This window comes from Hyposmocoma kahamanoa, unplaced genomic scaffold, assembly GCF_003589595.1.
Source record: "Hyposmocoma kahamanoa isolate Upper Pololo Valley unplaced genomic scaffold, ASM358959v1 79, whole genome shotgun sequence".
In the NCBI taxonomy this organism is placed as follows: Eukaryota; Metazoa; Arthropoda; class Insecta; order Lepidoptera; family Cosmopterigidae; genus Hyposmocoma; species Hyposmocoma kahamanoa.
The window spans coordinates 810,389-828,127 of record NW_020653993.1 but is presented as its reverse complement, the minus strand read 5'-3'; the positions used below and the strand labels follow the sequence as shown (position 1 = coordinate 828,127).

The window sequence follows — 17,739 nt, the reverse complement described above, 5'->3', positions numbered from 1 at the left end:
TAATTCGTCGGTAATCGGAAAATTCAAGATAATTCCAACATAATTACATGGAATTAAAACTCTTTTGTAGTAACATTTTGGATGTCCAATTAAAACATAATCCATAATAATTACAATCGATCAAATGTGTATCGTCCATAGATAATCGAAATGTTTGTTTAAAATGTTTCGTAATCGATAATTAAAAAACGGCTAATAATAAATGTGAAATGTTTGTATAGACAACTGAACGTATACGTAGACAACAGTACGCGGATATGGAAGGTATACTTATCTACCTATGTACACTGAATGAAATGAATTATCTGTTTATCCGCTCACGCGATACATGCAGCCGTAGACGCATACCACACCTAGAGGTGCCGGTGATGATTTTATACCGATTTATCGGATATCGAAGTTATAACAGGTAAAAGAACTAATATTAATTGCTATTTCGGTAACTACTCTAGCAAACCATAAAGTTTTTAATGCCTGGGTCTGTCATTTAAAAAAATAAACAACTTCAAAAATACGTCACGACAATCGTGTGTGTTATTGTTTGGGCTGGTGATTTCGGTGTTTATTTATTGAAAACATACCGTAAGTAGCGTTTTTTAAGTTTACCCTGAATATAAATGTTTATAAACTATACTTTAAGGAGTAATTTCATGGTAAACGTTAGAACGACTCAAACGGAATATTATCATATTTATCCAAATACACCAAAACTTTCATTAGTGCTTTTTAAGTACAGGATTTGCGGTGTATTACTGCATTTTATTTAAGATGTTTTTGTTGGTAAAACGGAGGGTATTTATTTAGCAACGCAGAATAATAATTTTTATTTATAAAAACTTGTATTTAAGCTAAATGCTTTTCTAATTTGCGAAACCAAATAGCCGCCATTTTGCGGTAGGAGGAGCGCATCGCGTGCGCGGTTATGAGGTAGGCAAAGACCTTCTAATTAAATGGACTTGTTCTAGAGCACCAAGCCCTGGTGCAAAGATAGGATTTACGATGGAACGAGCTCGCCCATAAAAATTCCATTCCCGGGCTGTGCGCATAATAAAAGATGACGAATGGCAGTAGAGCTTCTTGTGAAAGAGTTCAATGTCAGTGTTACTGTGTTCCGATTTTGAAGGGTAAGAGGGCTGGTGAAATTACGCCTGTAATTTCAATTTAATAATGTTATTACTAGCTCAGAAGGAACTTAACAAATACGATGATCAATGTAAAGCTAGCACCATTACATTAAAGACAAAACACACATTCAATAATAAAGTGACGTAATGACGTGACAGAAAATGAAACAATTACAACGATTATTTATATTTTTAAAAATAAAGTACGAAATAATACTAATCAATTTCATATCAAAAATAATTTTATCATACTCAGAGATAGGCAGTGGGTTAGGTTAATACCGAATCAACTCGCCCGGGTTTTTACCCAACGCACCGGGTATTGACCTATTTCAGACCAAAATTCAGAAAGTAGACATAAATGGAGTGACTTCCTTGGGTTCTCCGATAAAAATGGGTGTTCCACAGGGCTCAATACTTGGACCGTTCTTATTTCTCATTTATACTAATGATCTACCATTCTTTGTTAATGACCTTTGCGACATAGTATTGTTTGCTGACGACACATTCTTGATTTCTAAAACAGACAGACAACACATTAACTATGATAATATTAACGATGCCCTTTCAAAGGTAGTTTATTGGTTTAATGTTAACAATTTATTGCTCAATGCCAAGAAGACAAAGTGTGTTAAATTTGAATTACCTAATGTAAAATCAACTAGTCCAATCATAGAAATAAATGGAGAAAAGTTAGACTTTGTTAATAAAGCTGTCTTTTTGGGAGTGACTTTAGATAGTAAACTTCAATGGTTTCCACATATATCTTTCTTAGCCAGCAGATAAAGCTCTACTGCATACGCAGTCCGTAGAATACGTGAGCTTACCGATGTTGCTACTGTTAGACTAGTTTACTTTAGTTACATTCATAGTATAATGTCCTACGGTATTCTCAAGTGGGGTAAAGCGGCAGATATGCAAACCATATTTGTGTTGCAAAAACAAGCGATTCGTTCTGTGTACCGTTTAGGTTTCGGGTTTCTCTCAGAGAAAAGTTTAAGGAGACTGGTACCATGACTGTGGCATCGCAGTAGATACATTTGCTCAAATAATTTGCATGCCCGTAAAAATAAACATAATTTCAATAAGAAAGAAGATATTCATAATATTAACATAAGAATTAAGTCCAAACTCATGGTACCACGATTTCGTTTAACTAAGGTAAACGATTCTTTTATAGGGAACTGTATACGTTTTTACAATAAGATTCCGGAGCATATATTAAGATTACCATTTGCTAAGTTTAAAACTTACATTAAAAGTATTTAATTGAAAAGTCATATTACAAAATAGAAGAGTATGTTTTAGATAAAGAAGTATGGAAAGACAACAAGAGTCTAGATTCCACACAATTATGATTCAAAGTGTATTCCATAGCATTTAAGTTTATTTGAAAAGAGCAATCCCTGTTTCTGGCTCGTTCCTCTCAGGGAGGTCAGAGTAGTCAACGAGCAGTAGCCTAAAAAGTAGCTTAAAAATGACGTTTTCAAGTATAAAAATTTTACCTATGTAATAAATGATACTTTGACTTTGAAATCGTGGGTCGGTGAGTACGGAATTTGACATAATTTCTTATTTATTACAAATTTCTATGTAAATAATCTTTTTTACACGAAAAAGAAGTAACTCCACACGATACCTTGCAATCATTTGGAATCAAACAAGTAAGGATGCACATTACGATTCTATTTTTATGAACATCGATTCAAGTACGGACAACGGCACACCAGGCTACACATTTTTGTTCGAAAATCGCCTCCAGTGCAACGGAACAAGATACGTCAATGTGTAGCTTGATGTGAAGGCGTGTGTACATTCGATGTAACGATTTGCTGTATTAATTTGTTTCAATGCGATTTTCAAGCGAGTCGATTCAATAGAAAGGCAAGTCGAATGGTCTAGATGAGACAGCAATAACATTTTGTAATAATGTCATTAAATTTGAACAGAACTCTATTTACAACAAATATGTATTTAGTAGTAGCAGTGCCCTGTGATACAGTTCGTCCAGAGACCTACTGCCACCTTACCTATTCCTGTCGCCAAGCAGTAATGTGTGCAGGGGTGTTGGTGAAATTACAGGCACATGGGACTTGTCAACTTATGTCTCAGGGTGTCGGGCGCAGTGGCAGTGCCCCTCAAATCTTTGTGATTTAAAGCAACTGCAACTGTTATGGACAGCCGCGTCATCTACTTCCGTCACTTGGCCTCATAAAAAAATCTGAAGGATTTCCACTACCACTTCTCCCGCCACCTTCAGACATAAGTTGACCAGTCCCACTTGCCTGTAATTTCACCAGCACCCTTTATAACTGGAACGCAGAAATGCTCACATCACTGCTTGGCGGCAGAAATAGGTAAGTATTCTTTTACAATAAAATATGATATTCAAACGGACATAGTAGAGGCAAATAACTAGAACAACATAAAATAATAAACACCTCATCAATTATAAACATCCTGACAAGTTTATCTATATACATTGCCAAATTGTTTATCTGTAATTACTGAAAATTTTTAAAGATAACTTCAACGATAAGTTACGATAACACAACGATAATTCGACGGTAGTGATTGGACTTTAAGAGAATAACACGCGTAATGCCGTGTATTGCCAGATTAAAAACTTATTTTTATGGAATTTAGATTAATATTGCCCTTAATATTTGAGCGGTTAATTATAATATTACTGAGAGTTTAATCTTTTTGATAAACGCCTTCTCATTTTTCATTCATAGAACTTAATCTCAAATTGACTTAATAATTTCTCTGCCCTGAAACTGTGACGTCAGTACGCGAATTTGGGGTATTTTTTAACTGACTTCAAAAAAGGAGGAGGTTCTCATTTTGACTGTAATTTTTTTTTGTATATATGTTATGCGATAACTTGTGAACCGTGGGCATTTGTGAACCGATTTTGATGATCCTGGTTTTGTTGGAAAGAGGATGCTTCAGAAAAGGTCTCATTTCAATTTGAAGAAAAAACCTCGTAAGAGTGGCTAACTAGGGGATGAGTGACTTTTGAGGTCGGTTTTTGTAGTACTCTGTACTGATCATTCGCGAAAACAATTGACGGAATTATTAACAGTCGTACGCCTGGTGGTAAGCGACACGCCTGTCCAAAGGCTTAAAAACGCGCCGCGGTGCTCGCTGCCCCGTCATTCGCCATCGGGCGCTAATCGATGTCGGATCTGTGTACAGTTTTCTCCACCTGTTCTAATTTTATTTATTACATGAATTTACACCTACTTCTTAAAATATAAGTTTGCGTCGAAATACCTGGCCTTAGGGAGCGTTCCCGATATGTCGCAACGTTTTATTTATCGTTGGACGACTGTCGCGTCTAGCCTGTTGCCATATCACGACTACCTGCCGTGACTGTGTCGTGGACGTTTATTTTATCGTTGAACGACTGTCGTGTCTAGCTGTTCCCACTAGATCGCAGCGACAATTTATCAGTTAACGACAGAATCGTTTGAAGCCAAGATTATCTGTCGTCACATTTTTATCGTGACGTTTTATTTATCGTCGGACTGTCGTTCAAGCTCTTCCCATTATCACGACAATCTATCGTCGTAACGTCAAAAAAGTCGTGAACGACAGCTAATCGTGTTGTATTATATGTAAGCAAGTTCATTTCAATATACAAAGCCACGAACGACTCTTTAAACTACACGACTATCTGTCGTCACGACCTAATGGAAACGCGCCTCTTAAGGCACTTGGTACTGCAAAGTGCAGTTTTACTATCATCATCATTATATCAGCCAAAAGAGGTCCACTGCTGAACATAGGCCTCCCCAAGTTTGCCAGACTAGCCGGTCGGACGCAACGTGCATCCGTCGGTTACCCGCCGCCCTTACCAGGTCATCCGTCCATCTAGTAGGGGGCCGTCTCGCTGAACGTCTTCTAGTTTGCAGTCTCCATTCGAGAACCTTTCTGCCCCAACGGCCGTCAGTTCTACGAGCTACGTGCCCTGCCCACTGCCACTTCAACTTGCTTTTCCTTTGGGCTATGTCCGTGATTTTCGTTCTTCTACGGATCTCCTCATTTCTGATTCGATCACGTAGAGAAATACCGAGCATTGTTCGCTGCATGCCTCGTTGAGTGACCTTGAAGTTTTGTTATGAGACTCATAGTAAGCGACCACGTCTCAGAGCCGTAGGTCATCGCTGGCAACACGCACTGCTAGAAGACTTTTGACTTCAAGGTCTGCGGTATTGCGGACGAGAAGATGTCCCGGAGCTTCCCGAAAGCTGCCCAACCGAATCGGATTCGATGATTGACCTCTTCCTCGAAGTTTGCTCTACGTAATTTGACGATTTGCCCGAGGTAGACATACTGGTCAACATATTATAGGGGTTGGTACAACATGGACATTCGATATAAGCTTCGTTTTGTCCATGTTCATTTTTAGTCCCACCTGTTTTACTAATACATAATCAATATTTTAATGAAATAATGATTTGGTTAAAATATCATTAGTGTTACGCCGTACCTCTCCCCTTGTTTATTAACTCCAAAATCCATCTAAATCGCATGAAATAATTGGCATGACAGATCATTAGTTTCATAAAATCCCCGACGCGCGCGTAATTAGCGAGCTACGGTAAAGTGAATAGTTAATGACGCATAGGCTGTTTAATTATATCGGTTATAGCTAGTTTTCTAAGATAATGTTTGTGATTAATTAACTTTGAATCGACGGTATCGACGGTATCTACATGACAGTCGATTCTTTATTATTTTGTATTTGCGTAAGTGATAATGCTTTCATAATATGATAATTAAACTTTTAAAAAAATTTAATTAATTTTTTCATCATGACTCTTTAATCTTATATCATTTTACATATTTTAAGGAAAATTTCTCTGTCTGATTACTGATATACTTGTACATAAGGTTCAATATTTAAATCATGATGGGTTAGTAATATTTAACGTTTGCGTATTGTTGTGTGAGTTAGGTACTGCATAGGTAATATGTTGATTGTTTATTTATTTATTTTTTATTATTATTAAAGATAAAGATAAATTTATTTCAATATAACTTAATCTAATAGAATACAAGTACAACATATGTAAATAAAGCTATTACACTATTCAAATAAGAATTAAGAAGGGAGTCTAAATTATACATTCTTCAAATACTAACACCTAATGTGTAATTGCGATGCCTAACCTAAGTAAATGTATACATGTATTTTAGGTACTTTTTGGGCACATTTTTTTATATTACAGCTTAAAAATAAATTTTCTTATATAAATAGTTATAAATTAAAGGTTACCTATATAAAAACAACTATGAAACAACTTCCAGCAAACCCTCTGTTTCATTGTAAGTTTTACTCTTAAGCCAGAATTTGACGATCTTTTTACATTCTATTTTATTCATGGCGAAATGATGAACAGTAGAATTTAATTAAAAGTAAATGTACAAAGTAACGGGATATTATTCCTCTGTTGTTTTGTTTATATGCGTGTCTGTGCTTGCGCAATAAACAGGTTTCTTTCTTTCTTTCTAATGTTAATTGACGCAAAAATATGTATTTTAATTTTTTAATACAAATTCGTCGTAATCAGTTTCATGAATTCGGTTTCGACTGCATGCAGTTAATGCGTTATTCGAGACCTCGACTGCATGAAGATGATCTTAGAAGCAGCGGTTTGCTAGGAGACACTGGTACAAATTTGTATTAACAATTATAACAAACTAGAGGACAAATTTCACAAAAAAATAATTGAATATCCTGAAACATCCTGATATTCAATAAAATGATATTCAATAAAACACTTAATTACAGTAAATAGCGACGTCTCTAGCCAGGGCTGGTAGCTGTAAAGGTGCATAACTGGGTGTTGAAATACTTTCATGGATTTCTCATAGATGGCGCTACGGTTAAAAACCGGATACAAACACATAGGAAAACTCGTGAGGTCGTCTGGTTCGTTACGTTGCTTAGTTGGCATAGCGTCTGACACGGTTTGCTAGGAGACGTCGGTTCGAATCCGGCCGGATCGACGGAATTTTTTCTATTCTATATAACAAACTAGTGAAGTAATTTCACAATAATAATTGAATTGATCCTTACATTCAAACTAATTTTAACTTAATAAATGCATGCAGTTCATTTGCAAGGAGCATCAAAACTAATATTTTGGATTTATCTTTTGATTGGTCAAAATCATTTATACGTCCCATTGAATGAATGCCCAGGTTTCTTCTCAGGCGTGAGTTAAGACCACCGTCCGCCACGGTGGCCCAATTCTAACTGCGGACTTCACACGCTTTCCAGGGGTTGTGAACCGTCTTCGACATCCAAGTTTCAGCATGATGTTGTCCTTCACCGAAAAGGTCATAGTAAATTTCAAATTCAGTTAATTTAAATATATTGAAAGAAAGTATTTATTTAAACTATTTGTATATATTATTTTATCATAAAGGTATTTGAAATAAAGGGTATTTTTTTAAACGACGTGTTCGTTTTGAAAAAATAAAATGTTTATTGAATTTGTTCGTATTATCGTATATTGGTGGATCCTTTGTCTTATTCGTTATAAAAAAAAACAGTATTGCCATGTCAAAACCGTTGCCTTTGTTTCATTATATTTATTTATATATTTCATTCCTTAATTGGCGATCTCATTATCTGCGTAGGGGATGCCACCCCATTGGGAGAGACAGACAAACACACGGTTAATTGGCCAGTTAGATTTAATCGCGGATTTGGACTATTAGTGTCTGTGATTTTTCGATAGATAACACTTTGAAGTTTGTTTTGATCCCATACATGTTTTAACTAGAGGTTGAATTTTCTGTGGTTCTCAGTTACATATAGAACCATCCTTCTAGAGCCTTTTATCTTTAACCTTTTAAAGCACAAAGTAAAAACAATATTATTCGTATAATGTGTACTAGAGTGGAGACCGAGGACCGGTACCAGAAGCGTCGGCCGACAGAAAGTTAGACGGACGGACGATGTAGTTACCTATAACCAAAATGACCTGGATGCACATGAGGAGATCGACACTCAGCAGTGGATGACTAAAGGCTCAAGAAGAAGAAGAATATTATTCCTATGATCTCGTAAACGCCCAGAGTAATGTCCACTGGGCAAATAATGAAAGTATCGCATTCAAAGATCATGGCCCACCAAAGTATAAATACGGCGTACAGAAATGATATACGGCTAGATTTATAGAAAAATATGGGTACTTTACGATCGATGGTATGTGTGGCTTCATTGTGGGTGCTGGGAATTATAAAACAATATTATAATAATCAACCTTTTTAATTTATAATAATTTTTTTTAACTTACTATTTAGGTTGTTTTTCTCTGCTGTTATGGTACATAGTAATACTGGCTTTCAAAGCCTCTATGTTCGCGTGTTTGGCTAATTCTCCCGGTATAAGTAATTTTATTACTGTTTCTATTTCTCGGCTGGTCAGCGTGTGTTTCTTGGGGAAGGCGGTCAACCTCCCCGCTTCATTGGCAATCTTCTCCACCATATCATAAACGAAATTATTCATAATAATCGTCGATGATCTTGATACACCCATTTTATTTCCCGATGTTTGCTTTAATATTTTGTATATGTAAATTGAAAAATTGTGATAGGTTTCTCTTTTTCTTGTCTTAAAGTTTTTTCGCCATTATTTTTTCAATTGGTTTCTCCACTGTTTTCACAGGTTTCATTATAATACTGTATATTTCATTATAATATATAACCTGTGAAAACAGAATTATGGAAAATAAATATGCAAAAAATGAATGTTAATGTAAATATTTGTGTGTTTTGTATTTATTGTTGACCACCCACAGAACGGTTTTGGTCTTATTCTTACTACAAGTAACTGCGCAGGGATGGCGCACGAATATGATGATGTTTATTTTGATAAAAAGTCTGACAATAACTTAGGTACTTAGGGTTTTCACACTATTAAAAATATGTTTAATATCAAATCTTTATTACCCCGTTACATGTTAACTCCGAAGATATATTATTATTTAATATATATAATATATAATATTTTTTTTACATAAAATAAAAAGTGGTTTATAACTGCATTATTTATAATCTCAGTACAGAGTACCTCCTAAAAAACCGACCTCAAAAATTTTATTGAAATCGGTTACCGGAAAGTGCGTGAAACCGGATTCATCCCCTAGTTTGCCACTCTTAGAGGTGGAATATTTTCTTCAAATTTAAATGGGACTACTGCTGAGGTATCTTCTTTCCAACAGAAAAAGAATCATCAAAATCGGTTCGCAAATGCCGTAACATACATGCAAAAAAATACAGTCGAATTAAAGAACCTTTTCTTCATTCAAATATTTTTTGTGAAATTACTCCACTAGTTTGTTATAATCATTAATACAACGATCGAACACTCAGAAAAAATTCCTTCGATCCGGCCGGATTGGAACCGACGTATTCTAGCATACCGTGTTAGATGCTATTCCAACTAAGCCACGGAACGAACCAGCGGACCTCACGAATTTTTCTATGTGCTTGCTGTCCTGTCTTTGTATTTGGTTTTAAGGCTTTCTTCTTACATCTTTGTATTAATAATTATAATGTAATTTCAGTTCACAAACATCCATTAACCGGGTCAGATCATGGGCAATGATCTTTAGCGCTACATAGTCATACTATGATCAAAGGTTGTCTAGAAATATATGCTTTTCAAACAAAATTGAGGGCATACTTACTTAGGCATCATTCCTGAAACATGTGCTCGTAATTAGTACATTTAGTGCAACAACACACGTTTAACGCTTTTCCCATTACTGTTTGTAGGATCTTAAAAGGGGTTAAAGGCAACTATGTTTTTACCTAGGCGTGTTAGAGCATAGCCCTCACACGTGTTTTATGGAAAATTTATTTCTACTTTGGAAAATTAATTAAACAAGCAAACTGATATTTAGCAGACGTGATATCGAAATTAATATCTACGTCGTTGTTTCTCCGTTGCCCGTTTGTTTAATGGTCAAAGTAAAATAATCTGTATTTCATAGGTAGGCAAATTACACTTGAATAAGTCATACTGATTAAACTCTACTGCTCAAGATGATATGATATGATATGAGCAAGAAACTCTAGGGGTTGCTCTTTGTAAATATACATTTGAATACATTTATGATTACAATATCCAATTTAAACATCTTAGATCGAGACTACCTGGAAGAGCTAAACGGGTCACTACCACGGATTTTTGTCATCCAAGTAAGCAGAATCTGTATAAAAACCTTTCGTACCAATAAAGTTTTTGTTTCACTATAGTTTTAAACCTGGTAAATGGCAAATTTTGAATATCAATATAGAAGCTTTATGAAGCTAGTTTATTTTTATTCCTCGTATTAATGTCATGTCATTATTTTTCGTAAAAAATTAATATTTTCGTCATCATCATTAACCAACTATACGTCCCGATACTGGACATAGGTCTCCTCTTAAGGAGGGGTCATGGTCCGAAACGATGGGTCGCTATGCAAGTTGTGTATATATACAGGTTTTATCACGAATTTCTTTCACCGTTAGGGAGAGCTATGCGTTCTAAGTATTCACAAATTATATTATATTTGTTTCCATGATACTCAATTCTTTTTTTTTGTGAAACTACTCCACTAGTTTGTTATAATTATTAACCAGCAGACTTTACGGATTTTTAAGTGCTTCTTGCAGATCTTTGTTCTTGGTTTTTAACGACTTCTTTGCCGTAGCGCCATCTGTGAGAAATTTATTTCTTCAGAGAGGTACTATTGCTGACTAGAGATGTTGCTATAATTGTAATTTGTAAGTGTATTGAATGTTACGATGTTTCACTAGCATGATATTAATTTATATTTTGTGAAATTACTCCACTAGTTAGAAAATCTCATTCGACCCTGCTTGGATTCGAACCACCACCCTCAGGCAATCCGTGCCAAATTCTCTGCACACTTCAAGGCTTTGAATGTTCGGCCTCTAAATTGAGAAGCAATTGTTCTCTTCTAGACTACCACCGCTCTAATGGTAATGGGTAAAGTAAGGGTTTTGAACGCGAACGAATTCCATTCTCTATCCGTTCGTGCATCTTTTAATATTGAGTTACTTGTCTCTGTACTCTACGGAACGTGAAAACCCATAAGAAAATACTGACTTTTTTACGTGATTTCTGAGAGTAAAAATTGTTTCTAAAAGAAATCGCCTTCTGGTGTAAAATGTATGAAGGTTCAACGCAATTTATTTAACGCCCCTTGGAAGGTATTCGAACGTGGAATTATATCTTTTTGGGGTTCCCATATTGTAAAAACTTGGCTAAATTGATAATATTATAGAACACAAGAAATAAAAAAACTTTAAAAGTAAAGCTTCTTGTGAAAAATTTTATTCAGAGAAGTACTGCCACTTTCCCTATTTCTGCTGTCAAGCAGTAATGTGAACATTACTGTGTTTCGGGTTTGAAGGTTAAGGGTGCTGGTGAAACTTGTCAACTTATGTCTCGGGTTGACGGCTGCAGTGACAATGCGCCTAAGACCTTTGCGATTCAAAGCTCTGAGTGGCGCTGCAACTGTGATGGACAGGTGTGTCCCTTATCACTAGCGAAGCTGTAGCTTTTATAAACAAGTATCTTTTATTTTCAAGACTATATATGGAGTGGTCCTTTTAAGTAACCAATCCACACAAGTAACTCTACTAGCAAGTTACGAAATACACTTTTCAAGATGACAGTATCTGCGCTAGCAAGAGCGTTGTAACTCAAAATATGGTAAATTACTGGAGGGCGTGCCTCCCCGTGCCCCGCCTACGAGGGTAGTCATCCCCTGAGATATACCCTCCTATCGAGACGTACTTTGTGGTAAGGGTACGGAAGACGGAATATATATTTTTTTATGAAATATAAATGTGATACATTGCAAGGTAATAGATATTTTCCTGTTTGACCATGAGATTTAGAAAAAGAAATATATTTTGCGTTTTTGCTACCTCCTTTCAAAAAAAAATTTGTCCGAAAATATCTACAAAAAAGCTATTTCCTTTTTCAATAAATCTTACAGACGTGAAACTGAACTATCTGGGCTGGAACAACCCAGATAGGAAAGCCAGGATCCTCAGGTCTGAGCTTGATAAAAATTACAGCAATAGGGTTTTCCTGTAGTACTAGATAATAAATACTTGTCGATTTTTCAATTCATTTATTGTCTTCTTCATTATTTTCACTTTTTCGTTCTTTACTAATTGTCTCCTCAAAAAACACATTGTTGTTACAGTCTTAAGTATAAGGTTGTTTATTTAAAGTACGTAGAAGAAAGTACTGGTTCTTAGGACACAGGTAGGTTTGTAAATGTTACAACTCGTCTTCCAATCACAAGGAACCGATTTTATTTTTTAATTTAATTTATTATTTAGTAGCTACTGCTACTTGCGAACGAGTTCATCCAGGGAAGTCCTGCCACCTAACCTATTTCTACCGCCAAGTGGTAATGAGAGCATTACTGCGTTCCGCTTTTGAAGGGTAAGGGTGCTGGTGAAATTGGCAATGCAACTGTGATGGATAGGCGTGTCGCTTGCCATCAGGCGCACGACTTGTTCGTCCCGTCACTTGGTACATTAAAAAAAACCGAACCATATGCAATTTATAGTACTAATTATGAAGGAAAACTGCGTGTTATAGAAAGATTTAAAACCTTACGACGACTAGCCGTATTTTACACTAGAGGGTCGTTGAAACCAGTTCCTAATTCATATTTCTAATATATACTATTTCCATTATCCCAAAAAGGGGTTACAAAAGTAAGATTCTATTCAACAATAGCTATTTTACACCCCAACGTATATGAACTGTAGAATTGGCCCCCTCAGTGTTGCCGCACGCAAAAATAAAATAATAATGAATAGCACCAAGATACTCCCCTAGATGCAATGGATATAATATGAAATTAGTATTATTGTTATTTTATATGCGATAAACAATTGTTACTTTTGTACATTATGTAATTGAATTCAATTTGTAAATTGCTGTTTTTTAAGGCTGTCTTTCCTACTAGCACAGGATTATTTTTAAATAACCGAAAGAATGAAAGACAAAAGATAATTACTTTTTTATGATTTTTGATTGAGAGTGTTAGATAGGGTTTAATATCCGATTAACAATATCAACTTATACACGTGCCATTACAGGGCACGGGTCTCAAAAAGAGAGGATTTAGTCCTTATTCCATTGACGCTTCATTCAATTGTTGAACAAATTGAGTTCTTAGGTTTTCGGGATTGTTACACATAGGAAATGAAACTATTTTTCCGGATTTAAATCGCGTATATTTGTTATTTCAAACAAACCGACTTTTCGGGCTTTTTACAGGGCCTATGGTCACGGTTGACTGAGGTGGTACAGTCTTCAACCAGTTATGTCTAATATTGATGCAAACCACCCTATTTTTTCACTTTAGTTACAATAGTTATTAATTAAATACCTTGTTTTTAATTTTACAAAGAAAACATTCCAATTTACGCTATATTAAGTTTTACAAATTATTTTATTCAATGAATTTTTATTATGTTCAATTTAATATTAATTATTAATAGAAATTAGAATAAACTAAAACATATTAATTAGTTGAACAGATTTTTACAAATGCTTAAGAATATTGCAAAATTTTTGCAATATTCTTAAGTAAACTAAAGACAATATAAGGCTAAGAAAAAAGAAGATAAGTAATTTCTGTCTGTCATTAAGGCGAATGACAACCCGGTGGCACAGACGTTTTGTATATCTAAACATTCATTTCTGCAAATTATCAACTTTTTCACAAATAACTATTTAATTATCTGAAAAACTTTTATCAGAAAATTAGTAGAAACCGTGGTTTTAATAGCAACACTGGCAAAGCCGAAAAGACACAATATCAAAAGTTGGCTGTCTCTTACTTTGTTAGGCTGTAGGTGTATGAAATTACCTCAATATACAATGCGGAATAATGTAAAACAATATGAAATATATTTTTAAATATTTGTAAATGGAAACTAAATAGTATTCGGTTATCATTAACGCGAACATACCGACGCCAATATTGATTTAGGTTTTTACAAATACACAACGTTATTGCAATGACAGCCGATCAAGCCAATTAATTATTTCTTTTATCATTGATTTTTATCTTTGGATAAAAACACTAAATCAAATATGACAGCGAAATGATAAAGAATCGTCATTGAATGTAATTTTTATATCTAAGTATTTGTTACATTTTATACCTAACATGGTAAATCAAGTCTATATTTTAATTGCTTATGAGTTAACAAATTCTTTAAGAGATTAGTGAAAATATTAAGCGTATTTATAAAAATTAATAAACATAAATTATCATTGAACAAAAACAGTCTGCCTGTGGCCATGTTTCAAAACGTCATTTCGTTTAAAAATCGAACAATTCGTTTTTGTTTCATATATCTACTAACGCGTCTCTATAGATAAAACGTAGTGGATAAATTATATACAGCGTTTTAAATAATTTCCCGCTCATTTTATTCAAATGTTATTTTTAAACCAGCATTAATTTATGCAGAAATGGAAAACAATTTTTCAACAGCTCAAATCAAAATGCCGTGAATCTAATTTATATCATTTGATTTATATGAATAAATTATATAATAACAAACAGTCGTGATATTTATTTATATCTTTACTTTCTCATTTTGAGTATTGATTTTTGATAGAGATATAAAGGTCTAACATAAGTACTATAGAGTAGGCTGTATTAGATGAATATAATGGAGTGCCAAAAATGTGGTACGTTTAAGTGCCTGCGATAATAGACTGTTGGGCGAGATAGCCGACTTTTAACAACACAGTAATATTTTGGTAATTATCAAATATATTTAACCAAAACTTCTAGTTGGTAATACCTTTCTGTGATATCATGGAATGTTGAAAATAGAAACAAATAATTATTACTTTTTTATTAAACAAAACCGACCGGTTTAAAAGCTTGAATGTCGGCTTTTTTTTGCTAACCGGATTCATATTCTAGTTTGCCACCCTTAGAGGTGGAATATTGTCTTCAAATTTAAATGGGACCAATTATTGAGGTACCCTCTTTCCAACACACAACACAAATGTAATCGCGCAACATGCACAAAGAATATTAAATATACAGTCCAAATGAGAATCTCCTCTTTTTAAAGTCGGTTAAAAATCAAAACAAAATACTTATATTCTTACGTACAATTACATAACTTTTCTCCCAAATACTACTTGTAATAAATTAAACTACAAACTACACAACAATTAAGGGATTTCAGATGGAAGTATCATCCATTCTGTATCAGTATACATTCAAGAACTACAAAATCCTATGAACTTATTGTTGGCAAACGTAATTTATCTATGTTATTGTAGATTTATGTAGCTTTAGAACGTTTAAATTTATTAATATTGTATGTTAATAAGTTTTGTTATAAAATCGTTAACCAAATACGTACAACAATAGGCATATTTTTGTTTATTTTTATATGAGCATAAATTCGTGCCGATATGTTTATTATTTATAATTTATTAATTTAATCTTCATGTTCATTTCAAACCTTATTTACGAAATATCAAAATATATTTTCAATCTATTGAATTTACTAACAACAAAGAGTAAAAATATGAAGGTACTTTTCATTTCGTCAAGGGTCAATGACCGTAATGTTTGTGACGATATCTCTGGCACAATAATTTCTACCTTTTGATTTTAGAATTTGTCATTTTTTTTTAAACAAAGATGTAATGCAAGCATTGTGCCGACGCGTTTTACGTAGTCCACAATCACGTCTATACATCAATGAAAATGACTTCGAATTATGACTTAAAATTATGAAACTTACCTTAAAGTGCCAAAATCCAAACTTTCAAGCGTGAATAAACTCAACACTGAGTAAATAACTTTATAATTTCACTAAAAACGTTTCAAACGTTAATTGATCACGTCGATCAATCACTAAACACGACACGGTGTGAGTGGCTACGAATATCTTATCAAAAAAAAAAAACACTTGTTTAATCAGCTCCCGATTTCCTAATTACGCGTCCTTGAGAAAGTTCTAACGAAAAAATAATTCAACAGTCCAATTGAAATAAATCTATTTTTTTTTAATCGTTGATTTTAGTTAGGCCTTTGTTTTTTTTCTCGATTGAACACAACACTGAGTAGTTCGAATTCGGTGTTCGAAATTCAAATATTGTAATGGGTGAGCGCTGCACGCGAACGTAGCGCGTCTGGGGCTCGACTGCCGCGCGGCGGCACCCCTCGCCTCGCACCGCCCCACCGCCGCCATTTTTCAGGTAAAAAAACACTCCGATAACATTTTTATTGTCTATTTCGCCATTATTTGACGAAAGGTTAGTAAACTATGGTTTTTTTTTCTGTAAATTTGTAGTTTTGTGTTTTGTGGGAGGAACAAAAGGCGTGATTATAGGTGGTCCGGAGCCATTGTGTTGCGGATTTGCGAAGTTCCTTTGTTTCAGTCTGTTGGTTGCATTAAGGCGCCAAGCACGTGCGCTGTCCATTTTGAATGTTTTTGCATGCATAATATGTTAATGTTTTAATTACTTTTTTTTAAAGAAGGAACTATTCATTATTGATATATTCTTAACGTGCTTAATTTGAATTGTCATAGTTATATAATTATTCATAGGAATTTAGAAAAAAATGCAAGAATTACGATTAGGTTCGATCTTAGATTACTTTTAAGGTTCAATATTGTTTGTCCTTGATATAGTTTGGTAAAGTTAAGGTATGACATACGTTAGTTTGTATAAAAGAAAGTACTTTTAATGGCAGACTATGTTAAATATAATAATAACATTCAACTAGTCAATAGATAACAATAAAGAATCAAACTAAATTTAAAAAGAAAGGTACGGATTCATAAAATTGCAAATTTCGTTTCCCAGACAGCTTAAAATACAATAGAGTAATAGAGGTGACAATATCCATCCAACAAAGAGGCTCCGAGCGATGATTGCTTTTGCCTTTGTTTTCTCTGTGTAAAAAAAAGAAAAACAAAAGGCGATCAGTTCAATAGTAAAAAGTCAGATTACGATAACATTTTTATTTAAATAAAGAACAGTTTTGAATTTTTAAATGTTCTCAAAAATAGGAATTCCACGGAATTGACTTTTTTTTAAATATTTTTAAACAATTGTAAGGATGCAAAATTCTCTTTCAAAGTATAAGTGACAGATTTTGAAAAGATTATTAGTTAAAAGTCGGTTTAAGTAGTTACCCCTAGTCATTTCTTTAAAATACGTAAAGGTATTTGAAATTAGGATTAAAACTGCTACTACCTAATACCTGTAAGCCAGTTAAGTTGGTACTTATACTTTAACGTAAGTACGTTAATATGATAAGTACTGTACTCTATCAATTTATATGCGTTCTACAGCAGGACACGGGTTTCTTTCGAGGTAGAAGTGAAGTATAGAACCGCTATAGTTTTAAGTACTCTTTGTTATTTTTTTTAATTATGTGCCAGGCAACTAAGCCAATTTATATATCCTTAAATTACCAGAGCAAAGAAATTATTATCGGAGCACTACCCAGAATACTCAGACGCATTTACAAAAGTTCATGTCCAGAATTCGTCC

At 34.2% G+C, this 17,739-nt stretch overlaps 1 protein-coding gene across 1 annotated transcript in view; it reads right to left on the bottom strand.

The window, feature by feature from the left end:
- The window catches only part of LOC113233590 (homeotic protein ocelliless), a 106,678-nt gene extending 90,307 nt beyond the window's left edge, over positions 1-16,371 (bottom strand). The window contains exon 1 of the mRNA XM_026468738.1: positions 15,978-16,371. The gene's annotated coding sequence lies outside the window, so the exon portion shown is untranslated. The remainder of the gene's footprint in view (positions 1-15,977) is intronic.
- Between the last annotated feature and the right edge of the window lie 1,368 nt (positions 16,372-17,739).